This window comes from Stegodyphus dumicola, chromosome 1 (assembly GCF_044657685.1).
Source record: "Stegodyphus dumicola isolate Sdum_Otavi_A_Nest chromosome 1, ASM4465768v1".
NCBI classification, from domain to species: domain Eukaryota; kingdom Metazoa; phylum Arthropoda; class Arachnida; order Araneae; family Eresidae; genus Stegodyphus; species Stegodyphus dumicola.
This window is the reverse complement of record NC_140768.1, coordinates 260,126,852-260,153,804: the sequence shown is the minus strand read 5'-3', so window position 1 is coordinate 260,153,804 and position 26,953 is coordinate 260,126,852.

Here is a 26,953-nt window from a genome sequence, read left to right as displayed (position 1 = left end):
TAACCGTTCACCACTCATGGGGAACATTGACAGGTGTGCCCCTCATCTGCCTAATAAGGGGTCTCTCAGTTGGGATCCAGTCCTTGTAGTGCCGAACAGACGGAACACATGAGACAAACATATTATTACCTTACTACGAAACCAGTGTGACAGAATCTTCTACAACAAGTTTCCTTGATTAGAATGAATTTCTCGGTCTCTTCGGTTAAATATTTTAACTGCAGTAGTATCTCTTTAAGAAAACTACCCTTGATTCCAAATAATATATCTCCACTCTTATCATTTTGAGGTGATATTCAATACTAAAGTCTATTCACGTTTTCAGTAATAATGGTCACTTTCAAAGGTGGTCGTTTTAAGGACATCTTTGGCGCAGTAAGGTAAAAATTTAAGTACTAATATATTTTATAGCAGCATTTAAATTTTTACTCACTATTATGGCTATTTTACTTTTGGTCACTTAAATAAAATTAAAATATTCAAGCGCGGAATGTCGGTTGCTAATTTTTTAAGAAAAGCTTCTTTCATCCATAATTCTTATTCCGTCTCATTCCCACATTTTTTTTGCTCAAGTTATTCTTGGTTGAATTGCATCATGTGTAAATTCGAGTATCATGTATAATATCATGTATAATATCGAGTTAGTTTTTCAGCATTAATATATATATATATATATATCTCGCAATATATATATATATATTAATGGGAAAACTTTTACATATTAGACAAAATTTGTTCATCGTTTTCAGGAACTGTATTTGAGATTCTTAGACATTTTCCTTTGCATAACGTAACAAAACCTATCAGGGATTTTCATCTTAATTTGTAGTAAGTTAGATTTATGTTTTTTAATTAATGATTTAAAGTCCTTGATATGTAAACGTTGTCATAGTATTAATTAAAAGTATTCAACAAGTGGCAATAACCTTTTTACTATCACATCTGTTTCCATATACAGTCTGTAGTCTTCTTTCTATTTTAATTAACAGTTTGAAAATTCGAGTGTTTTAATTGTTTACTCCATTTAATAAATCCATTTGTATTGTCTTATTATTTAAATTCTACATTCTTAAATTAGTTCTTTTTAAAGTAGATTTCAAATTTTGTTTTATTTAATAATTTTAAAAAGGAAAGTAAATTTTGTTTACTATTATTCTTATTACTCTAGCATTCTGACGTTTAACTCCTCCCTCCTCCTCAAAAAGAAGTAATAGTGAAAGAAAATATTCAGAGATATGCTTCAAAAATAACAATCTCCTATGGATCCTGGAATCTCCTGGATCTCTTGGAATCTCCTGGAAAGACTTAGAACAGAAAGCTCATGATGTGACCAACATTTTTTTTATCGAAGTATCATCTCAAGATGGGATCTTCGGAAAGAGTTATTTCATTTCTTTGATGTTCAAGCAATTGGCCGAAGCTGTTCACTGCAGATTAAATTACTTTGAATGGACGATGCATCATTTAAAATGGGAAAAAAATTGTTCCAATGCAATTTTCTGAGGACGAGACCGATAACGTGTGAGAATGTTAAAGAATCTATTGTCAACATCTTCTTATTCAATAAGCAATTGTTGCTCTGTGAACCTGAATTAAAATATCTAGAGCAGTAGTTTTCGCTTTTTTTTTCCAACTCGTTGCTCACGAATACACTCCAAAATTATCAAGAAAAATGATAAGTGCTTTAGAAAAGGTATTATTAAAAAAGTAAGAAAAAGTTTAATTTTAGAAGGAAAGAGAATATTATTTTTGTCACTGAGTTGTTTTTGAAAGGTGATATAGATGTTTGATTTCGAAGATTTATTTTAAAATTCCTGTTTATAATGTTGATACATCAGTTACTAAAATGATACGTCATAAAAAAAACCTTTCCCGAAAAAAATTTATAGACTGAAAGTTTTTATATTTATTAGCACGTTATCTTACTGTTTTTATTTTTACTCTCATTTCTCTTTTCGTCGGCTTCCACCAGGACGCAAATTAGTGAAAAAATTAAGGACGAAGCCAAGATATTAGGAGAAGGCAACGGAATTGACAGAAAGACCAATCGTGAGAGCGGTGTAATTGAGCATACCCATATATGGCACATAACTTAGGGGAAGATATAATGTAATGTAATGTATGAGCGTGCTGCAACTCTCCTGGCCGATAATAATCGCCTTATGGTTATACTTTCTTTTAGTAGTAGTAATCAATGTTATATCACATCCAAAATTGATTAAAACAAAAATACTGTTAAAAACATCAGATCAAAATTCTCAAAATTGTTTTGTTGCCATTTATAAAGTACATCTTACCATGTTTTACCATATTTTTTCCTAACATGTCGGAATAATAAAATGTCTGCGAAATGTCGTGCATTGCCTTCAGCACTACAAAAATTACAAAGGCTATTTTTTTTTCTAATTAAATATTTTTAGGTAAGCCAGGAAGTGTCCGTGCGCAGTAGTTATTTGACTGTAATCAAAAGTGCATATTATCTTCATATTTTTAGAACTTAAAAGTTCACCAAATAATCTTTCTTTTTTCCGAAATGTTCCATTTCTCTTTTCAGCATTCTTAACGGAAATCCTCGATTTTTCGAATAACAATTCTTTTTTAAGCATGAATATCGAACTCATCCCCAGCATCAACCATAGAAGCCTCTTTAATCAGATGTCGGGCTTCCCTTTGCCTATAATACCAATATAGGCTTTCACCCAGTTCATTTTCATTTCATGCATTTTTCTCAAAATTTTACAGGTGAGATCTTTTATATACAAGACCAAAAAATCTGTTAGTGCTTCCAAATGAGATAGTCAGTCTGTATATATATTAATATATGTTTCTACAGTCCGGTTTTCATTAATTCATTTAAGAGCAAATATGATAGCAGCCAATTCTGCTTGAAAAACCGAATTGTGAGAATCAAGTCAAATTTTGTTTTAGTCTATTTCAATACTAAACAAATAAACCATATATGCTGCACTAATTCCATTGACATGTCCCGAACCGTCAATAAGTATATCCAATTCTCCTTTTTGGTGACATTTGTCTTTAACATTCCTCTGCTTTTCTTAATACGGTTACTATTAAAGACAGAAAAAACATGTATAATATGCAGTAAAACCTACTTGTATAATATGCATTATTACATGTACTATAATATGCAGTAAAACCTAATATATATAATATGTATAATATGCAGTAAAACATAATATATAATATGTATAATATGCAGTAAAACTAGCCTATTCGGCTTGAAAAACCGAATTGTGAAGTTGTGGCTTTTAGCCAAGAAGAAGTTAGAGAAAGAGACTTCTCGCCACCTTATTTCACGCGGCTTTTCAGTCAGTTGCTGTCTGCCTTTAAGGCTAGAAATTTAGTCTCCTTGATTCTGGAGACGTAGTTTTCCTGCATTCTGCGTTCTACATGCGTAAAGATTATAAGGCCAGTCTTCGCGTCAATAATCTTTGTAAAGCATTTGAGTTTAGTTCTTACTTAATGTAGTTAGTTTGTAGTTTATATTTTTTTACGTTCAGACCACAAGTACTCGTCTTTGTATCCCGAAAAGCGGGAGCACCTGTAAACTGTGAAGACTAAAGAGTAATTAAATCCTTGCATCTGTGGCGCATCTTCTGCAGTTTCAAAGCACATAGTATAAAGTAAACTCACTGTTCTACATCAGGACAACACCATGTTTGCCAAATCAATTAGACGAAATAGTAGTCCTGATACAGTTAAAGACAGAAAAACATGTATAATATGCAGTAAAACCTAATGTAAGTAATAAAATCAACATTTTGTAAACGTTATTTAAATTTATCATAATAAAAAGAAAAAAAAATATGGAGAGGCGCGGCATACCTTCCAGTGTGCAAACGACTTCCGTCGAGACTGTTCTAAAGCATCTGGTCAGAAACAACAGTCGGGGCCGTTGTATTGCATCTAATTTATTTCTAATTCGCTGCAGGTTTGCGACGCTAAAACTCGAAGCCCCAACACAATATAATATAATGAGATTAATAAACTGTTTTGTAAATTAATCTAATAATATTACCTTTCAGTGCTAATGTCTCAGCGGAGGAATTTCTTTTATAATACATCAGAATAAAGATAGTTCTTTTATAAATATAATTAAAATATTATTCAAAATTCAATTTGCAAACGAAAAAACACCAAGATATTTAAGGCTTTTAGCAAATTTAATTCTAAAATCACCTTCAAATTTTAGTTGTCGTAGTCTAGTATATTTTCAGCCCTTTGGATAAAACAATAAATTAATTTTTTGTAAATTTAATGAGCTATATTTTGCAGCAAATGAAAATAGTTTCACTAATTTCTCCAGAGGTTTTTCATAAATCACATACAAAATGTCATCAGCATAACATAAATTTCTTACACCATTTGGACACTGTTTCTATAACATTCCATACATTACAGTATTCGAAAACAGCGAAGCACTGCAAGAACTCTGTGGGCATTATTTGTAAACCTGTAGCGTTGCGCGCCTCTAACTTGCACGCAACCAAGAGGTGACTGTTGAGACTGGATAAAAGACAGAGTCTTGTTAAGAGTTTAAGTCCCTTTTTATTCAACGTAATAAATTACAAGTGCGTGCTCTTGACGCTCACAAACTACGCCATCTTGGCGGTAAAATAAAAATAATAACCTGAAAAGAAACTAAAGACAAGACTCTAACTACGAGGCTCTCTAAAAGTAACTAACCTCACCGCGTTTTACAATACCGCTGCTAATTCAGCAAACTTGAAGATCACGTTGAACGATTAACAATACTTCCAGGCAAGCACACAGGCCGAAACGCGGGGTTCTTCAATTTCTGTCTAACTATCTGCGCGCTCGTGAAGTAAGAACAGCACACCTTGAACTCGTTTCCTTCCTATTTAACTCAGAATACTTCCGCTGATAATTTGAATCCTTGCGCGTTCTACTAAAATTTACATACTCTGGCATTGGCAGTTCCAGGGGAAAAGTAAGGCTTGACAGGAAAGGTAGTTTAAACTTAAAATAAATGTTAGTTAAAATAAATATAAACCCTACATTTGCCGCTGCCAGAATTTGGAAAACTTGGAAGCAGGTCCTACAAACGACCTGTTGTAAGTTTCTATAATTCTGAACTAACTCTCGAGAACCTCGTTTACACAAAAAAAATCTTATGTAACAAATTGTATTCTAAAATTCTGTGTATACTTATAACTCTCTCTTCTTACAGCAACTTTTCCTGGACTTCATCAATCAATCTTGGTCTTTTCCTTCCAGCATCTGGAAGGAATAAGTATCAGTATCTTTCTAAATACATTACAATTTACACTTTCTTGACACAATAAATTTTTGTTTTTAAACGATTCGTTTTCCTTAGTTATTGCTTAATTCACATTCATTCAATTTTTCAAGCATTAATTTAACTTTACCCTGGCTCTCCACCATGTCTGGTGTCAAACGAGAATATTCCTCTTTTAGTCTTACAACACTTCCCCTAACCACTATGATTTGTTAGAATTCAACGACCAAATAGACACACCTTACTCGACATTCTACAACTTAATGAGCTACTTTAACATTCTTAAAAATTCAAGTGTAGGTGGAGAACCCTACAAAACACATTCATTCTAACTTCCCCTCATTCGTCTTTAGACATGCAGGCTTTCGCTCTAAAGCATGATTTTATCTACAGTTTAATACTTAAATTTTGAATTCATTCCTTTTGAGCATTTTACTTTTAGCATCTAAAATTTTATGCTTCTAGACTAAATTCTACTTTTACATAACATTCAAGTATTTACGTACATTTACAAAATTTTAATACATATGATTTTTACAATTTACCCTAAAATGAATAAGAGAAATAAATTTTTACTTTACTCATTCTTCGCCAAGCTGGCGGCACTGAAACTAAAATTCTTATTAATACAAGAATACGAAGTTATTTTTATCTTCGGCCAAATTTTGGCTTTAACATAACAGAATTAGTCTTTCGACCAATAGAAAATGCTTGTTCTTAGCTTTTATACTTAAAGAAAATAATACTTTCGCCTTAGCTAAATAAAGTAAAACCAAACTAAGTCTCAAACGAGACATATTGACTTTCGTCAAAACATAGAACTTCGTACTTATGCATAACATTTCGGAACAAAAGAGAAAAAAAATTTTATAGAAGATTTTAACTTATCTTTTAGTTTTCGATGCTTGAAACTCCGTCATTCTTTTGTGGCAATATTGTTCCCAAGTTATAGGTTTCATGGACGTCAATCTTCTCCTTACTGATCTCTAAGTGTCGTCCACATTAGTTTGTCTTTTGCGTCCTCTGCATGCTGGCCTCTTGGCGGAGTAATCGTCTGGTTGTTGTCGTTTCCGTTTTTCCATGGGACGGCTGGTCTTGACGTCCTCCGGTCTGGAGTCCTTGAATTTCTTCTGTTCCTCGTATTTTTGTTCCTCCTGTTGCCGTATCAGTTTCCGGAACGGCGGCCTTGCTGGCACCTGACTCTCTGGCCCTGGGCGCGTTCTCCTTGATGTATAATTTCTCCTGCGATCCGTTGTAGGTGGTGTTTTGCTCTTTACCACGGTTTCTTTACGCGGTGCATCTGTATTCTTGTTTTTCTTAAATGCTGGAGCTTTAAAGTTTTTCTTTTTTCTTTTTGATACGGTCGTCCGGGTTGTAGAAGGGCTAGGTCTCTCTTCAGTTCTCTGCTTCTTGGGTGGGGGAACAGTTGTTGTTATCTCTGGACCTTCTACTTCGTTTAGACTTGAGTCCTGCAAGAAACTTTTAAGGATTTCAAAATCATTTGGATTATAGTATTTTTTCACCTAGTCGGGACTTGCTTTACAGACCTCCCCTCTCTCGTTCTTAAGATATAATACGACACCTTTGATTTCCTGAATTACATAGGGGCCGTCAAATTTTGGAGCTAACTTTGCAGTAAAATTGTCTGGGGCACAGAAAATTTCCGCTTCAATACTTTATCCCCAACTTTAAAATCTGCTTCACGGCGTTTTCTATCGTAATATATTTTTTGCTTATTTCTTGCCGTATCCGAGCTTTTAAGCGCCTGATCAATCAGTTTTTGCACATCTTTCTGTTTAAACTCTTGCTCTCTTTGTTGCACAAAGAATAATTTATCTAAAGGCGTAATTAACTTTCGGCCTAAAAATAATTCTGCTGGAGTCTTTCCCGTAGTATCGTGATTTGCCGTTCTTAAAGCATAAGCTAATTCATTTATGTAGCCATCCCAGCGCTTGTGATGTGTGCTCACGTAACTGGGAATTATTTTTACTATGTTTTTATTAACTCTTTCTGCTATGTTAGCCTGTGGTCTATACGGAACCATTTTGATATGGCGTATGCCAAGTCCAGTGCATATGTTTTCAAATATTTGACTAATGAATTGTTTACCGTTATCGCTAATGACTTTTATCGGTGCACCGTATTTTAAAATGTATCTGTGTAAGAATGCATCTGCGACTGTTTTGGCTGACGCGCGTTTAAGTGGAACAATTTCTGTCCATTTTGAAAAATGATCTACAATTACTAAAAGAAAACGATTTTTATTTAACTCGCTCTGGGGGAAGGGACCAAGCAGATCTATACCTAAAATTTCATTCGGAAATGTAGCGCAAATGCTATTTAAGTACCCGGCCGGGCTGTAATTAATATCATTTATTAACTCACATTGTTTGCAGGACCTGACATACGTAGTTACTATTTTGTATAATTACGGGAAATATACCGCCTCGCGTACCATTTTTAAAGTCTTTCTGACCCCTAAATGACCCGCTGTTTTCGCGTCGTGTAATTCCTTCAAAATGCTTAATCGAAGCGAGGCTGGGATGACTGGTTTGTACTCGAGATTTTCGTTTGTTGTTTTCGTATAAAATAATAAATTATCTATTATTTCATAGTTTTCTGCTCTATTTCTTATCGCATCGATATCTGTGTGCTCATAGCTTTCGGGGTCTTTCAAATATGCATAGATATTTCCAAATTCAGGATCAGCTTTCAGTTCAGTAATAATCGTATCTCTAAAATCTAAAATTTTTGAAGTCAACACAGCGCATTTAAGTTCATTTCCTTCATCGTCCAGTTTTATACGAGAAAGTGCGTCAGCTACATTGTTTTCCTTACCCGGTTTATATTTTATTCTGATATTATATTCTTGGAGTTTTAAAGCCCATCTTATTAACCTGGGCGTTAGGTTTTTCCCCGAGTAAAGTCTACCAACAGCCACATGTTCCGAAAAGACTGTTACTGGCGCTTTGCCGAAATAAACTCGAAATTTGTGTACAGCCATTAATACGGCTAATGTTTCTCTTTCTGTAGCTGTATAATTCCTTTGTGTCTGATTCAATGTTTTACTAAAAAATGCCAGAGGATGGCGATTTTGCATAAGAACCGCACCCACCGCATAGTCTGACGCATCTGCTGCAATTTCCAGGTTTTCGTCCCCCTCCGGGAATTTCAAAACAGGGGCATTGATGAGCGCTTCTTTTAATCTTTCAAAAGCTGTGTTTGCTTCCGCTGTCCAAGTAAATTTACCTTTCTTTTGATTACTAAGAGTGGTTCAACAATATTAGCGAAATCTTTTATGAAAGACCGATAGTAAGAACATAACCCAAGGAAAGAAGAAAGTTTCTTGGCGGTGTTGGGCGGTGGAAAATTCTTGATGGCTTTTATTTTTGAATCTTGCGTTTCTATACCCTTTTGCGAAATTTTATAACCGAGATATTTAAGTTCTTTAGTTGCGAACTTGCATTTTGAGGCGTTAATTGTAAGACCGGCCTCTTTTAATAATTTAAAAACTTGTTCTAGATCATTAATGTGTTGTTCCAACGTACTACTCGTTATAATTATATCATCTAGATAAATTAAAGTTGATTTTCCTAGGACAGGCTTTAGAACAATGTCCATAGCTCTCTGGAATGTTGATGGGGCCCCACATAACCCAAAGGGCATGCGTAAAAATGCATAAGTGCCCGATTTTGTTATAAACGAGGTTTTATGTACGTCTTCGGGTCTCATAGCTATTTGATAGTAGCCAGACGTTAAGTCCAAAGTAGACATGTATCTTGTCGATTTGATCTGTCTAATGATTTCCTCTATAACCGGTAAAGGGTAAACTGGAAATTTAGTAATACTATTTAGTTTTCTGTAATCGATAGCAAACCTCCAAGCCCTTTTATCCGAAGGAGGAAACTCGTTCTTTTTCCTAAATAGTACGACTGGACTCGCGTACTCACTATTTATGGGCGTTATTATTTTATTCTTTAACATCTCCTGAATATGTTCTTCGATGATTACGTCTTTTTTTAGTCCTACAAGGTTTTTCGGCAGTTACTTGTATCTTATGCGTAACTAACTGAGAATTTCCCGGTTTTTCTGAAAACAAGTTAGCAAAATTACTCACCACTTGCTGGATGGCTTGCCTTTCATGGTCATTCAGATGGCTAAGGTCCACTTGCGGTGTCTTCACAGGGTCCACCACCCTCTGGTCCATCTCCAGTACCACGGAACTGTCTTGAAAATTCAATTTCGCCCTCGCGCCCTTAAAAACTCCATACCTAAAATAAGAGAGTTTTGCAGATTTTTCACTACAAAAATTAATACTTTGAGGCTTTCCTCTTTTACCTGTATGTTTAATGATAATTTCCCGATGCAGTGACATGTTTTTCCTTGCGCCGCTATAATTTCCGTATTTTTGGTTTTAAATAATCGTACCCTATAAAAATTCTTTTTGAAGAAATTTTCGCTTATAAAATTCCCTTCTGCTCCTGTATCGATGAGGGCTTCTACTGGTACATTGCCAACCAGGACTTGTATAATTGGTAGATGTAAGTTTTTTACGATGACCGTATTTAAATGTCTTTTTGAGGGTTTTTTTAAAACTTCCGGGGTCTGGACCCTCCCTTTCACAGGCCCCTCTACTCGTTTAAAGCTTTCCTTTCAATCTGTGCCTTCTGGGTACGCGGATGTTTATTTTCGAATTTTCTTTTTGGGCCTTGACCTTCGAGTTTCGAAGAGCTATCGAAACTCGAGTGCCTTGACTTTCGAGTTTCGATAGCTCTTTTCCCCATAAGAGCGATTTCCATTTCTGGTTTCCTCATTTGAAGATTTCCTTCGGGTACTTTGAGAATATGTTGCCCCTCTAGCTTTTTCCGCTATTCTGCGATTTTGAAACTTCACCGCCAATTCGAAGAGCTCCTGCAATGTGCTTGGGTTTCTAATTTCGAAGTAGTCTTGAACAGTGGGTAACAATCTTGGTAAGATTATTTCAATAATCTCCGCATCGTGTTTCTTCCCATACAGCATATCCGTCAGCTTAATTTTTCGTAGAATAAAGTCCGACAACTCTTCTATATCCCGTTGATAGAAACTATATAGTTCGGCTTCCAGCCTTGCTCGATCTTTCACTATGGTGAAGGCCTTTACTAACGATTTTTTGAAATTTTCAAATGTATATGTCTGGCTTCCAAATTCCCCTAATAAAAATTTGCCTATATTTTTCCACCATAGCGCGGCCTGTCTTCTTAGTGCGGAGGTGGCGATGGCAACTTTTTGTCTTTCAGGAACAGGGTAGAGCTGAAAGTGGTTTTCTAGACCTTCTAGAAATACCGCCACCGAATTTTTTCCGTCGAAATGGACGTTTGGCTTGATTGACGCTTTCAAAGTCTGGACCAGGTATCCAAATCCTTCCAATTGGCTTGTCATTTCTCGGTGTTGTCCAGCGGCTTCCATCCAATTTTCGGCCATTTCAGTTCGATAAGAGTTCGGGCGCCAATGTAGCGTTGCGCGCCTCTAACTTGCACGCAACCAAGAGGTGACTGTTGAGACTGGATAAAAGACAGAGTCTTGTTAAGGGTTTAAGTCCCTTTTTATTCAACGTAATAAATTACAAGTGCGTGCTCTTGACGCTCACAAACTACGCCATCTTGGCGGTAAAATAAAAATAATAACCTGAAAAGAAACTAAAGACAAGACTCTAACTACGAGGCTCTCTAAAAGTAACTAACCTCACCGCGTTTTACAATACCGCTGCTAATTCAGCAAACTTGAAGATCACGTTGAACGATTAACAATACTTCCAGGCAAGCACACAGGCCGAAACGCGGGGTTCTTCAATTTCTGTCTAACTATCTGCGCGCTCGTGAAGTAAGAACAGCACACCTTGAACTCGTTTCCTTCCTATTTAACTCAGAATACTTCCGCTGATAATTTGAATCCTTGCGCGTTCTACTAAAATTTACATACTCTGGCATTGGCAGTTCCAGGGGAAAAGTAAGGCTTGACAGGAAAGGTAGTTTAAACTTAAAATAAATGTTAGTTAAAATAAATATAAACCCTACAAACCATTCTTTCAATACAGGTATTCTTATTAAATCTTTAAATAACTTTGTAGAGTTCCTTACCTTGAAATTCTGAGTTACTGTTGAACGTGAAGAATCTTAAGAACTGATAAGCGAATAATCGCTTGAGTTCGTGTGACAAGAAACAACAAGATGGAAGGGTAAACTAGCCCTTCATTATTCCAACTAAAGTTTAACAAACTCCGTCTTGGAGTTTACAATGACGCCGACACTCGGGCTTTAAACTTAAGAGACTAAGAATAATACTAAACTAATCTAAACTAAAGAGAGATAGCCGAAGCTATCAAGATTCTAACCGAGTTGGCCCCTTAATTAAATGACTGCAAATTAATTAAATGACTGCAAATAAATTAATTGACTGCAAAGCTATCAAGGGCCTAAAGTACGGCCGATAGTAATAATAGCCTAAAAAGGCGGACGCGTGCAGACAGGATACCTGGTTACTCTCTCGCTAAGACCGAAGAACTTCGCTGTTAAATACCGCTCTTCCTCATTATGTATTCAGACGTGATTCTAAAACTACGTTCTGGCCGGAAGTAGTAAGTTGAAGTTAAGAATCGACAGGAAAGGAACTTGAAATTTAACTGTTAATAAAATTAACATATTTCGTACAACTTTCCTTTCGTTAAAATAACTAAGAAAGATGCTATAAATATTTTTGGAGATCCCAAAATCTCTAAGGGTGAAAGCAAAGATGTCCATCTAATAGAATCAAAGGCTCCCAAAGACATGTGGAATTAAGATTTGTGAGCTAATAATATTGACAAGATAAAAAAGAGCATTTTCCGTGGAGCAGCCTGGCGTAAAACCGTATTTTATGGTACAAAATCATTCTTTAATAGAAAGTAGTACACTCTACGTTTAAGTTATTTATCCAAAGTTTTGCAAAAAAATTTAACAGACATATAAGTCTGGTGGCCTCACTAAACTTTGGAATAAACAAAACTCCAGAAAATTTCCACACGTTAGGGAAAATAGCATAAATATAGGTATTTATTATATAATAACACAAGGAAATAAGAATATTTCCAAAATAAAAATTTTACCATAGTGGCTGTGATCCCATTCGCTCCCTCTGCTTTACGATTACACAATTTCTCAACTACATTGCCAGTTTCTACCAAAGGAGAAGGAGTGTCGGAATGGTTGTCTCACATGAGCGGTGTTTGCTGAGCCATTCAGTGAAAGCTATTTTACGGTGTAAAGTGATTTCAACGACAGCGAGTTGCTACTAGGCCAGCATGCAATCCAGAATATCAGGTTATCCAGTTATCATCAGGATAACTTTTTCCGAGATTGTGTCATTGGGAAGTTGGAAGAAAATCGAAATGTGATTAGTACAGCGCGAGTTCGGGATCGCTCATAACATCATTTCCTGAGCCTAAAAAGCATTGCGAACGACAAGGACAACTGTTCAAGCGTTCAGCAGTAGTCATCCAACAAGGGCGACCAGTATGTTATCCTACTGTAGAAGAGATAGACGGCATACAGAGGGTGATACTGCAAGGCACATGCAACAGACTACTGAATATCTGATATAACATTTAAACATGGCCAGGACCCTGCACAAACGCGGTCTGTCGGCACGATGACCAGTACGGTGTGTGCCAGTAACGCCTGCTCATCGGAGACGCCTGTTTCTGTGATGACGGCAACACAAGAACTGAATTCAACAGGAGCGGGGTAGAACGCTTTTCGAATGACATCCATTTCAAGCTGCGTTCACACTGGTCCGTTGGCGTAAAAAAACGGGGAAAACACGCTTTCTACGTGCATCATTTCACACCAGGGCAAAAACTTTTGCTTTAAATGTTTTCCATACGAGCCCACTTGATGGCTCTTCTGATGGGAAACTTGACAAAAGTCGTGTATGCTCGTGCGGTATTTTGGCTTTCTATGCTTGGATTTTTAATTAAAATGAACCCAATTTCTGCTGTATCAAAACTTATTTTGCGCTTCTTGCTGTACATACAAAAAGAAGCAGAAGGTGATGGGTTATATTATTATGTCAGAGGTAACCGCGGCAAAGAGATTCGAATAAAATTTAATGAGGATATGTGCTTGAAGAACACTGAAGAACATCGTAATCTTTTTTTTAATTACTTTCCTCTGACGCCTCATCAGTTGGAACATTATTTTCAACAGAATATCCCAGAAAAGCAAAAATTGAAAGACAGCAAAAGGATATCGCAGAGATATCTAATTCATTTTATTTATCAATTTTTTGAATGGTAATAAAAATTCTTAATTTGAACTTCCAATTTCAGAGAATGAGTTTTTCACGGAGTAAGACATCTTAAAATTTGTTGTATGATGGATTTAGCGCTTTCCTTAATAAAATTGGTTTAATTAATAATAATAATAAAGTTATATTTTGTTATAATGAATGTAGTATTTATAGGGTTACTAAACATTATGCTTGAAAAGAGGAAACAGTTTCTTTAATATTAATAATAAAGAATGGAAAAGTGTAAATTTTTAAAACTTATTTTCTCCCTAATGTACATATATTTTTACCCTTAAATGTAACTGTAATTACTTCAATTAGTCATTAATATATTAATGAAAAGTCGCTATCTAAATTTTTATTTTATAAAGTTGTAGAGACATTAGGTTAATTGGAAAAGCCGAAGAGATGAAAAATGAGCAAACGCCTTCGCCGGGAATCGAACCACGGACCTCTGGAATACAGGCCCAGCGTGCAGAACCACTACACCACAATGGCACGTTAGGAAGGCGGGAGAAATACCTTATAAAGTCACTTTAGTCAAAAACTCAGTGAAGTAACTGGATTTTACGTAATATTTCTTTTCTATTTTGGAAATTCAATTCTACAATTAGTAAATTTGCTAATACACACGCAAGTGTTCTGTAATCTAATGAAACATTATTATTACGATTAAACCTTTGGTTTGGTTAATACTTGTGTCAAAAATTGTCATGGATTTTGAGAAAAACAAATCTGGAGCCATTAAAGTGCGTAGAAATATTCTATAAAATAAGCTTCAATATTTAAGGCCGAATTTTGTCTTAATTTAAGTGTCACATATTGGAAAGCTCCCTTTTTGTATAAATACTAATAGATTTTCTAGTTTTTAAATAAATGATTTGCTCGTCACTAGTTGTTTAAAATTAGGTAAAAAGGTGGCAACTTTACACTAGCATCGCTTTTGCTGGTCTGGCGTCGGCCAAAAATGATTTTACACAGATCATTTTGAGAATTATGTGAAAAAGCTTGTTGTAATAAGAAAGATAATGCATAAAGTATCTCTTGAAAGCCGAAAATCACGTTTGTAATTAACGCGGGTGTGTGGGGGGGGGGTGAAACAAAAGCCCTCCTTATTCAAACCCTTCAAAAACAAGCGTCGTGGTAGGTAAAAATTTAGTGAATTCGCAAGTTTCAAAGGAGGGAGAGAACAAGGCCCAAACCTACAACGCATAGTGTCCGATGAATTTCGTTCTCAGCGCATTACCTCAGCGTTAGGGTGTCATCAACAGAAACTTGTTTTTAGTCTTCGTCTTCAGCAAACTCTATAAGTATCTGTATTTTTCTGAAGCTAGCGACAAACTTTTTTTGTAAATAATTATTTATAATGCTAATTCCGTTACAGCACCTCCCTTTGTGGGACTTAAACCAACAATCTTTGGCCTAGAGGCCAAAGATTTATACATTAGGCAACAGGAGGTCGTAAAAGCAATCTTAAATTGATGTAGATTTTAAGTACAATTCAAATTACAGGATTTCAAAATATATCCTTTTTCTAGCACTGATTTATTGCTTTAGATTATTGTGTACAGACTATCAACCATATCTCATATTATAATTACGGTTAGTTACCTTTAATAAACTTGAAAAAAATTAATTAAAATTAATTTTCTGTTAAATGGTTTATTTAATTACTGTATTAACTGATATATTTTTAATTATTATTTGCATTTTTAATTAAGATTATTCCATTTACTGTCTTATTTTCAAGAAGAAATTTTGAAACCATATTCATTTGAAAACTGTGGTAAAAACTGGATATTTGAAACGAGATTTCTAAAAGAGACGCGGAAAGCGGCAAAGTGTTGAAATTGAGTCAACTTGCCAGTCTCCGGTCATCCTAAAAATGCCCGCGTCTGAACTCATTTCCGATTGCGTACAGTTTTACGCGCTAGTGCGCGTTGTGGATTAGCATTTAGACCGACGAGCGATTCGACGCATCTGGAGAGAGCAAAGAAGATGCAATCACTCCTCCAACATAATCGAAAAGCGCCGTTTTGGAGGTGTCGGAGTTCTGGCTTGGGGTGGTATCATACTTGGTAGCCGTACTGACTTCCACATCTCTCAAGGAGTTTTAGTCTTTGGTGTTCGTTATTGTAATGAGGTTCTTTTGTCTCAAGTGAATCATGTTCTGCGGGTTCTGATTTCCTCTTCGTAGATGACAACGCCCTCATCTCATCGCACAAGAGCTGTCGTAAAGCTCTTGGAAAGGGAAGATTCATGCATGGAATGAGCTACAAGGTCTCTGGACCTGAATCCCATAGATCATGTGTGTTCGAAGACGTTTCGCATCACATCACCAGCTGCCAGCAACGATTCCGCAGCTGAAAATTAGCGCTACAAGAACAATGTTCACGGGATGCCTTCAACAGTTCCTTAACTTCCAGCTTGTGCTGAGCATAGGCAAACATTGTAATGTCTGCATCGTAGTCAGGCGAAGTTTTGAAAATATTTCATCAATTGTAGCATATACATTGGTTAGAGAGTATTTTGGATTCACAAATCAATGACTTAACAATTACAAAGTTTTTAAACTAACATTTATTCAAAATTCACAAAGCATGTCTTTAGAATTCCCGACAGAGTGTTAAGTGTTGCTATATATTTCTTTTTCAGTCTTTTCTGAGTTTATGATATCAGTGTTGTGTCTTTATAAGATGACCAACTTTAGTATTCCCATATACAGTGTTAAATATTTCCATACATTTTCTATGTATTTATTATATTATTTCTTTAAAAATAATACGAAAAGATAACATTTGGCATTTAACAAGAAAAATGATTCGATACAACAGTGAAAGTTACAGAAAACTGAGGATTGAGGCTAATCGCTTCATAGCGAAAGCTCGTCTATATAATGAATTCATTCTCGTTGCATTAGAATAATTCCAAGAATACATTTAATGCTTCTAAGTGTAAATTCCAAATTTGAGAAATTTGGAATTATTTCAAAATTTTTTGTTACAAAAAAACTTTTCAGAGTTTCAAGCAAAGTATCACTTTTATTTGTCGATTTCAGCCGATATCTAACACGTTCTTCCCACTGATATAAATATTTTAAATACTAAAATTGAAAAGTTTTGGATTATATTTTATTGTAGTTTTTCATTAAAAAACTATTATGGACATCAAGCAAGGTATCACTTCCGGTTGTCCATTAAAGATTGTTATGGGCTTCATATAAAGTACTACTTAAAAATCTGGTAAACTCTTTATATAAATGTAGGAAGCTTAAAACAGAAAATGTATCTTTTTGGAAGCTTGCTATACGAGTTACAGTGGACGGAAAGGTCGGCACACGCAGAAAGATAGGCATCATCGTAAAAATAGTAAAAACACTCTGTGGGGAGCCTTATTTTCAGAAAACTCGCAATCAAATTGTTGGACCAAAAAAAAAAAAAAAAAAAAAAAAAAAAAAAAAAAAAAAAAAAAAAAAAAAAATTACCTCCCTTGTATATATAGGTAGACGGGTGGAAAAAAAAAGTTTCGTCGGAAAACGGCTAGACTGTTAAAGTTATGATGTTGTACATAATAGTTATAGTACTGTACATCCGATTTCAGATTCTGTGCATCATATCCTGTTGCCTAACAAAAAGTAATTTTCCACAGCCTTCTAGTCTTGATGCAGGTATTTTACACAATTTACAACATAAAATAAGGACCACAGCTACACGTCATAGTAATTTATCTGTCTACAGTATATTTAAATGGGTTAAAAGTTAGACTAGAAGAGAAACACGCTAATGTGACAATCAAAATCGTAAAAACAACCTTGTATTTAGCGTAGGTATAATGAAACACTCAATCGATTTCGAAGGCAGCTAAAGGTACCTCCTCGTTAGGAGAAAGAAATACCTAGAAAGAAAATAAAGGAGAAGGAGTCACAGAAACACGTGGTCCTTATCAGCACTGCACGTGGTTATAACTAGATTTTTAATCAGAGTTGCACTGGCCGCCTACTTTTACTGAGCCAGGCTATCTGATAGAGCATGAAAAATTAGAAGTTAAGTTAGAAGTTAAAATAAGGAGCGAGGGGCAAATGCACCTTACGCTCAAAATCTGAACTTCAAATAATGGAAAGCAACCACTGAACGCATTTTTATACCCTCTGGTAGTACCAAACGCGAGGAGGTAACGCCATCTATCGGCAAAACTAACAGAATTAAGATAGTAGAATTTTAAAGGCATGACACGATATACTATAAATTCCCCAAGAATTCAAGGCAGAAACGCAATCTTTTAGAATCGAAGGGTGAATTTTATTAATAGGGGATTTATTAATAGGAAAATTGAATTTCTGGAGAATCCGTGCAATTTTATAGCTAATAGAAGGATAAAATAGAAGCACGACAAGGTCATTAATATTATTTCTAACAGTGGAATGTCTTCTTTGATGGGAATCTGAAAATTTTTTAACGGCTTTATCAGTAATCACGGGAGAAAATCCACGGTCAATCGCAACTGCTCTCAAATAATTAAGTTCATTGGTAAGCAAAGATTCAGAGGTACAAACTTTAAGCGCGAGGAATACATAATAGTAAAAAGAAGCCATTTTTTGCTTAACAGGGTGGCATGACTTGGCATGGGGTGGTAAACAAACTGCAAAGGGTTTACGGTACACAGTGGTGCTAGAGTCTATTACTGGAGTCTCTAAACTGATAAATGAAGGCCCATACTGCTCGATCCCTAAAGATCCTTCAACTTCGGACCTCACGAAAGTAAAAAAGTGCCATTAAATCTTCTCACATTCTGCCAACTCAGTTGAAGAAATCACTTATTCCACCTATTACTAATTGCGCTAGACTTTATGCTCTTCCAAAAGTCCACAAAACCGGTATTCCTTTTCGACCAATTGTTTCCAACATAGGTACTGCTTCATATCCTTTGGCCAAATATTTAGTTTCCAGATTTTCTCCTCTACTTGCTAACAATATTCACACTGTAAAAAATTCTGTTGAAGTCATTGATAAACTTAAAAATATTTCCCCACTTCGTTCCATTATGGTTTCATTTGATGTCAAATCATTGTTTACTAATGTTCCGGTCGAAGGGGCACTAAATTGTCTTGAAACTAGGCTTCGGGAATTTCACTTCACACATACTGAAATTAATTAGTTGGTTTCGCTTACTAAAGTTTCTCTAAGTCAAACCCACTTTGTTTTCCAAAATGCATATTTTCGTCAAGTTGAAGGATTGGCTATGGGTAATCCTCTCAGTCCGGTACTTGCTGACATTTATATGCACTATTTTGAGATGAAATTATTTGATAAACTATCTTTTCGTCTTTGGATTCGGTATGTTGACGACACTTTCGCACTTTTTGACGGTTATAAAGAGGATTTATCCGAGATTCTATCTATTATGAATTCAATTGATCCAGCCATCCAATTCACTATTGAAATTGAATCCAAGAATTCCCTCCCCTTCCTCGATATTCTTATAATCCGCAATGAAACCGATTTTAGCACCACTGTGTACCGTAAACCCTTTGCAGTTTGTTTACCACCCCATGCCAAGTCATGCCACCCTGTTAAGCAAAAAATGGCTTCTTTTTACTATTATGTATTCCGCGCGCTTAAAGTTTGTACCTCTGAATCTTTGCTTACCAATGAACTTAATTATTTGAGAGCAGTTGCGATTGACCGTGGATTTTCTCCCGTGATTATTGATAAAGAAGTTAAAAAATTTTCAGATTCCCATCAAAGAAGACATTCCACTGTTAGAAATAATATTAATGATCTTGTCGTGCTTCTATTTTATCCTTCTATTAGCTATAAAATTGCACGGATTCTCCAGAAATTCAATTTTCCTATTAATAAATCCCCTATTAATAAAATTCACCCTTCGATTCTAAAAGATTGCGTTTCTGTCTTGAATTCTTGGGGAATTTATAGTATATCGTGTCAGTGTGGTTTAAGATATATCGGCCAAACGAAAAGAGCGTTGAAGTTTCGTATCAAGAAACATGAATCTTATGTCAGAAAAGGCGAAATTAACAAGTCTTCAATAGCGTATCATAGTTGGACTTTTAACCATAATTTTGATTTTGGATTTGCAAAAATTATCCAAAAGGCTTCTTCCATAGGTGAATTGGATTTTCTTGAGGCTTTTCACATTCACAAAGATTTAGCAGGTTTAGTTAATGATTTGAAGTCCAATCCAGTCCTTCCTAATGCCTTTAAAATTCTACTATTTTAATTCTGTTATTTTTGCCGATAGATGGCGTTACCTCCTCGCGTTTGGTACTACCAGAGGGTATAAAAGTCCGTTCAGTGGTTGCTCTCCATTATTTGAAGTTCAGATTTTGAGCGTAAGGTGCATTTGCCCCTCGCTCCTTATTTTAACTTCTAACTTAACTTCTAATTTTTCATGCTCTATCAGATAGCCTGGCTCAGTAAAAGTAGGCGGCCAGTGCAACTCTGATTAAAAATCTAGTTATAACCACGTGCAGTGTTGATAAGGACCACGTGTTTCTGTGACTGCTTCTTCTTTATTTTCTTTCTAGGTATTTCTTTCTCCTGATGAGGAGGGACCTTTAGCTGCCCTCGAAATCGATTGAGTGTTTCATTATACCTACGCTAAATACAAGGTTGTTTTTACGATTTTGAAGGTTAAAAGTTATTTATTTACATTTACGTTCATTTATTTACGAGTGTTATATACAAACATGAAGTGGAAATAAAAACTCTTTTCTTGCTCAAACACAAGGAAAAACCGCTATTCGGGGCATATCATGATATTCATAGTCTAATAGAGGACGGCTGAAAAGCATTAATCGCAAAAATCCAGAAAAGTAGGGGTGGAACATCTTGGTATTTTAATATAATACATTTTGAGACTACTCTCCTTTCGGAGAATTATTCTACTAATGGGGGAGTGGTTAAGTCAATAAATATTGGTAGTTTTCGAAAGCTAAACTCTTTGGCTACATGAAGTTTCAGAAATTTCTCCTGATGCGTAAAATAAGTACATCGTTTTGCATACTGGCGTTTATACATAGAACTCAATATCTTCTAAAAGAGTTTTCAGGAAAGTATATCTCCGTTTATGCGAGCAGTTCTATAATGCTTTATTGTATACCTTTTAATGAACATTAGCTAATTATATAAACATACATAAGGCATTCCACAGGAATGAATGAAATCTTAACAAAGTAGATCTTATCTTCACAAAAACTAATGAAAATAATATAATAGCCAAAGTGCAGCTCGTGAACCACACGCTGTTCTTTGACAATTTAAATGAGGCTAGGAGAGGACAGGTTTTAATCACACGGCAATTTTTGAAATTTTATTGTAATTTGAAATATTGTACTACAACATTTTTTAGTCATCAATAATAGAATTTTTAATCCTTCACTCATTCTAACATTTCATTCTATGAAAATCTATGAATCACAATTCTAACATTTTTTTCCTTCACAACTGAGAAGGCCTTTGAATTCAATAAGTTTGCCGCAGTGCACAGTTTCAGAAATCTCTGTTAAAAAGACGCACTTCTTAAAGAAAAAAAAAAAAAAAAAAAAAACCTGAAAGGTTTTAGATTTTAAATTACGTCCGAAGGGGCGTTTTTTTAACATTTTGTGTGTTACCTTTATTTATTAAATATCATGCTCTTCGCACTTAACCATAAAATTCAGTTCAAGAGCAATATCGCAAAATAATTTTAAATTGAGCATATCTTTAGATTACCGATATAGGCGGTCTCACGCGCTGGAGATAAAAATGTTTTTTTCTGTACAACGTTGCCATTCTCGCTTTAAAATCCTTGAGTTTGTTAATCAAAAATTCGTTTAAGTTTTACAAAATATGAAAGTGATAATAAAACAAATTTCCAATTTGGGCTTCCAGATGCCTATATTCGCAGTAGGATTACGCCATTCAAAATTGGATAGCTCCAGGTACCGTTGTTTTATCACAATGCGAGAAAGATACATACATTTATGCAGATTCTTCATTATTTAATTTCTTGAAATATAATAGAGGGCGATAATATTTGCTGACAACAGTTTGAAAAGTGAAACAGACATTCAGAGTAATTCGACGCAAAACGAAAACAATTGTCTCTCAGGAATAAAGCCCCTTTGGACTAATAACAATGCCATACGTATTAAAATATGTTCCTAAAATTATTAAACAAATAAAAATTATATAACTATCAAAAACTCAAGAAATAGCTGAATTTTTATTTATTTATTCATTTAAATTTTATTTTAAAATGTCACAGTTGGAAGAAGATGAAGGGATATCTTCTCCGAACAGCGAAATTTTGGAAGCAGTATTTCTAACATGAAACATAATTTTATAGTTATTAGTCGTATGGATCATCAGAGCAAAATGAATCATTGAAATTAACTGCATTATAAGAAAGCTGTGCTTAAGGAAAGTTGAGATGCTTTGTTGATATACTTCACAAGATGTCTTCATGGGAAACTATAGTTCTTCTCGAAGAGCTTAGAAACTGGGAATTATCTCATACCGATATTACGAAAGCGATGCTGTCTCATATTCACGTCAAGCTTCTGTGAATACAGCGTTACGTAGTGGTGTTACTTAGAATAAGTCAAGAAAAGCGAATGAAATTATCCTTTTCTTTGAGATCTGACCTAGTGGGGTTAAAAGTATTCAGCCCTGATTCTCATTCTATCACTGCTGAGGTGAAGCGTCAAGAGATGCTGAATTGTCATTTGAAATCAAATTGAGGAAGATTTTTACATTAGAGAGTGTATTCAAAAAATCACAACAGGATTTCAACAGGTTTATATTTTTGCCATATCTTGCATACCTCATCGAAACACTGAATGAAAAACATGAATATTAATTAAGTTATGATGACAATTGCATAAATAAGGAAGAGTTTCTCCCTGAGTGAAAAATCCATCTGAATGTTTTTCCTGTTATTTCTTAGAAAGGAGAAACATGGGGGTGAAAGGACGGACACAAAGGTAGAAGGCCTTGAGCTTTTTTTCTCAGTTGAATAAAAAATAGAATTTACGGAATGCATTTTCAAATACTCTACAAATTTTTTTCACAGTTGCTGCAAGTGTTGTTTGTTGTGAAATCTTCTCCTAAATATAGATTAAATAAGAAGCCCTTACGGTCTAAAAATGTGCTTTGTTTTTAAGAAATCCTTGTATAGTTTACGGAAATAACGACTGGAGGAATGAAACAAAATTCTAGAGTATAAATGTCCAACCCGCAGCCCATATTATAAAATTTTGCGGCCGCGGGGAAATTCATCACATTTGTGAATTGTGGTGCAAAAAGTTGTGAGTGCTTTGGGATCAGTTAACGTTTGCGTCTTTTTCTCTCTTTTCCCCAAAATGAAATTTATGAAATTCACGAAACGTAAATCACAGGCGAGTTTAAATGACGAAATCATGCAACAGAAATATAAAAAAGCTAAGTGAAAGGAAAAAACATCGCACTGATTACAGCAAATATTATATTATTGGATTTTTTATTGATAGTTATCGTTATAACTATCTATGTACGTATATTCAAAAATGTTTAAGTGTTCTATTATTAATTTTTAAATAATGATAAAAAGAATAATAATGTATTCTATTTTAAATTTTGAAAAATATATGTTAAATTATATATCAATACATAATTTTAAAAGTATTTATGCATAATTTATGTATCTATTTATATACAATGCGTCACGGTAGAAAAAAATGGATTTCGAAAGCGGCCTTCAAAGTCTTTAAGGTTAAACAGGCCTGTTCTACAACTTCATCGATGATTTTGCTAGCAAATAAGCAAGTAAAATACTATTCAGAAATTTTAGAAGTAAAGTTTTATTTAAAAAGTAGACACAGAATTTTTATTTATTACCCTATATATTATACTTACATTATCTAGGTTTTTTTCATGGAGGTAGGAGTAGCCCTAAACAGGTTTCTCCCGTACCCTGCTCTGAAGCACTGGCGATCCCTACGTGGTGGCCAAAACATTGGGTCATTTACCATTAAGTTCAATGGGTTTTCACGCGATAGGATGTAAATATTTTGTAATCACGTCGTAAATATACATATAAATGTATATATTTTCTTTTTCTACAACACTATAGAGTCCTAAGTATATGAAAACAACATATTTTTAAACATTTCATTCTGAACGGAATTAAATGCTATACTTTTCGCAGAACAGTTTTCTCAGAATGGTTTAATTTGAATGAAATATTTTCACAAGTTTTCGTTAATTACATTAGAAAAAAAATTTAAGCTAATTCGATTTTATTCGGTTAAGGTACAAAAATTAAGATCAAAGTTTATTGTATTATTAATATTACGCATTATTTCTTTTCTATTTATAGAGCTTCTTCCTAAAATACTTTCTTAAATATGACATGATCTTTTGGCTTCTGATGCATCTTTTAAATCGAAAAATATAAGTCAATTTATAATGAATGCTCTATTCGGTTCATTTTAAATTAGAGAATTATTAGAAATTAGCGAAATACTTTAAATAGTACTTAATTTTCTCTGAACATTTCTGAAAGGGAATAAAATAAGGATTTTTTTAAAGTATTATTTAAAACTTGTAACTGAGTTATTATAAAATGTAAGGGGAATAATTCTTTTAATTATACTTATCAGATTTTTTTTACCATTAATTTCAACAATACATATTCCAAAACCAAAACTCTTTATTACTTTCTTTGCCCATCTCATAGCATTTGCTTTACAGTGCCTTTTAACAAATTGCTTTCCAGTACGAACAATTCTTGCTTAAATAGTTTTAATACGTATTTGTCAACAGGATTTAGTGTCAATCTGACGTCAATCCACGTCATGTGGTTTATGTCACAGCCAACTCTATAATGGCCTTGAAGCGCAAAAGTCACGTGATCGAGATGGTCGATGTGTTGTTGTGGTAGTGTATGGTTGTGAATCCGTGGTGGCGGATTTTTTAGATGTATATTTTGCTATTAAGTGATTTTAAATCACTTACGCTAAGGTAAATAATATTTTTATCTATACTTTGTTTTATACTTTTTTAATTTTTAGATTTATTTGGGAAAATTTGTAGCTGTTCTCAATCCTATTCAAGTAATTTCGTTTTAACATAACATCGAATACATTAGTTTGGACGTTTCGCATAGTGTTGTTTTGAATATTTGTTTGGAATAGTACATTAGGAATTCCTTATTTTGATTATTACTTTCTAATGGCATATTTGACATTCTGTCCCAATAAAATAAACTTTATCACCACAAACATTTCAGGCATTAATAACAACTATAGATGCATTCATTCAATTGATTCCATGTTTGTTTCAAAACTATGAAGCTGAATACATATTGTTAGGAAAATTTCACACTGATGTTCCTGAATCACGTTTTGAAATGTATCGGCAAATGTCAGGTTCAAATTATTAAATAAATGACCTACAATTATTAGAAAATGAGAAGAAGCTTCGTTTTATAATTTCATCATCAAATATGAATGTCTCTTTTACCAGATTATGATAAGGATTCTATCTTTACTTTTGCGAATATTAATTGATTATTAAAATTTACTTATTAATGATTTTTTTATAGAAAATGTTTTTTCTGATATTTTAGCAGTGCTAGTTTATGTTTCAGGTTATGATGCCATGAAAAAATTAAGGGTGATAAATTGCAATATTTGCCAGGACTTGTTGCAAAGTACTCATTCAGTAGATACAGCAGATGATATTTTTGGTTTTCTTAAAGAAAACCAAAGTTTAAATTAAAAATTTTCCATCTGAAGTTACTCTATTAAAATGTTCAATTGTATATTTCTTATTTGGTGAAATTCTTAAAAACATGGAAAACGCATTTCTTATGTCAGGAAAGCAAATGAATATTTTATATAAATTATCTTGCATACGGTTAGTACACTATACAGTTACTTTAATTTAACAGATTCTTGCACTTGTGGAATGACTTTACAAACTCGGTTAGAAAATATGTTTGATAACTTGTAAAATAATGTTAAATAATTATACAAAATTAATATAAAATGTTCATATAAAAATGTTAAAAAATTTAATTAATTTCAGTTAATAACTCAATTGTTTATTTTGATTTATGCTTTGTTTCTGCATAGATTATGTATAATATGTAGCATGTATGTATATGGTACAGCTCCAAGTTTTATGAATTTAATTTTAATAGCGGTATAGGCCTGTAATTTGGGGAAATCACTTTAAAAAAAAACCAAGCCTAATCGCTTATCTCTTGGATGCTTTGGAAAAAGTGATTCAACATAAAATTGGAACTGGTACAAATAGATGGCTATCCTTTTTTATGAATGCAATTAGCATTTAGCTCTTTGAAATTATCTTGAAAGATTTATTTATAGTATAACGTGCATGTAATTTCATCTTTATATTCAAATTTTCTAGCATTTAAGGAATTTTAATTCATTTTCCTGTTTTGATAAAATTGAGATATGCAGATTTTATTAGTGAATGGAGTGAAGAGAGATGACTATGGGTATTTGACTTTTAAAAATTTATATAGCTGATGCGATGGTAGCGGCATGGAGTTTTACAAAATAATTCTTCCCTTAATATTTATTTTACTAGTATGAAAATCTAAAATTTGCATCCATAAATCTATTGAATTCCCCCCTTATGTGGATTTTATATTATTTTGGCAATAAATGTGATTCAGATTACATAAATGAATTTCATTTTTATCAAAATTACATAAATAAAGTTCGCATGAGGTGATTCTCAATGATATTTTTAGTTACATAAACGAAGTACAAATTGTTTAAAAAATTATTGAAGATATGCATTTTTACCGCCTGTAAAAATATTGCACTATGAAAAATTTAATGTTAATCATACGGCCTACTCACGTTTATTAATTTTACTTATATTTATTTTATTACAAACTACTATTTTCGGTAAAGTTTAACTCCGGGATTATGGGAAAGAGAAAGAAATCGACTATTTCGATCACGTGACCTTCCGAAACTGATTTCGCTTCAAGGCCATGATACAGTCGGCTGTGGTTTATGTAAAAACTGCTAGCGCGACAGTGAACTCGCTCACTTCGCCCTCAGCTGCAGCATAAGATGTTTAAATTTTAGTTTAGTGGTTTTGTTATTTCAGTTGTGTTCAAAGTCATGGTGTGTGTGAATAAAGGTTATGTGCTTGGTGTATATCTTTGAATTGACATGACTCCGTTTCTTTAAACATAACTTTTATTCACACACACCATAACTTTAAACACAACTGAAATAACAGAACGAATAACAAAACCACTAAACTAAAATTCAAACATCCCATGCTGCAGCTGAGGGCGAAGTGAGCGAGTACACTGCCGCGCTAGGAGTTTTTACATAAACCACAT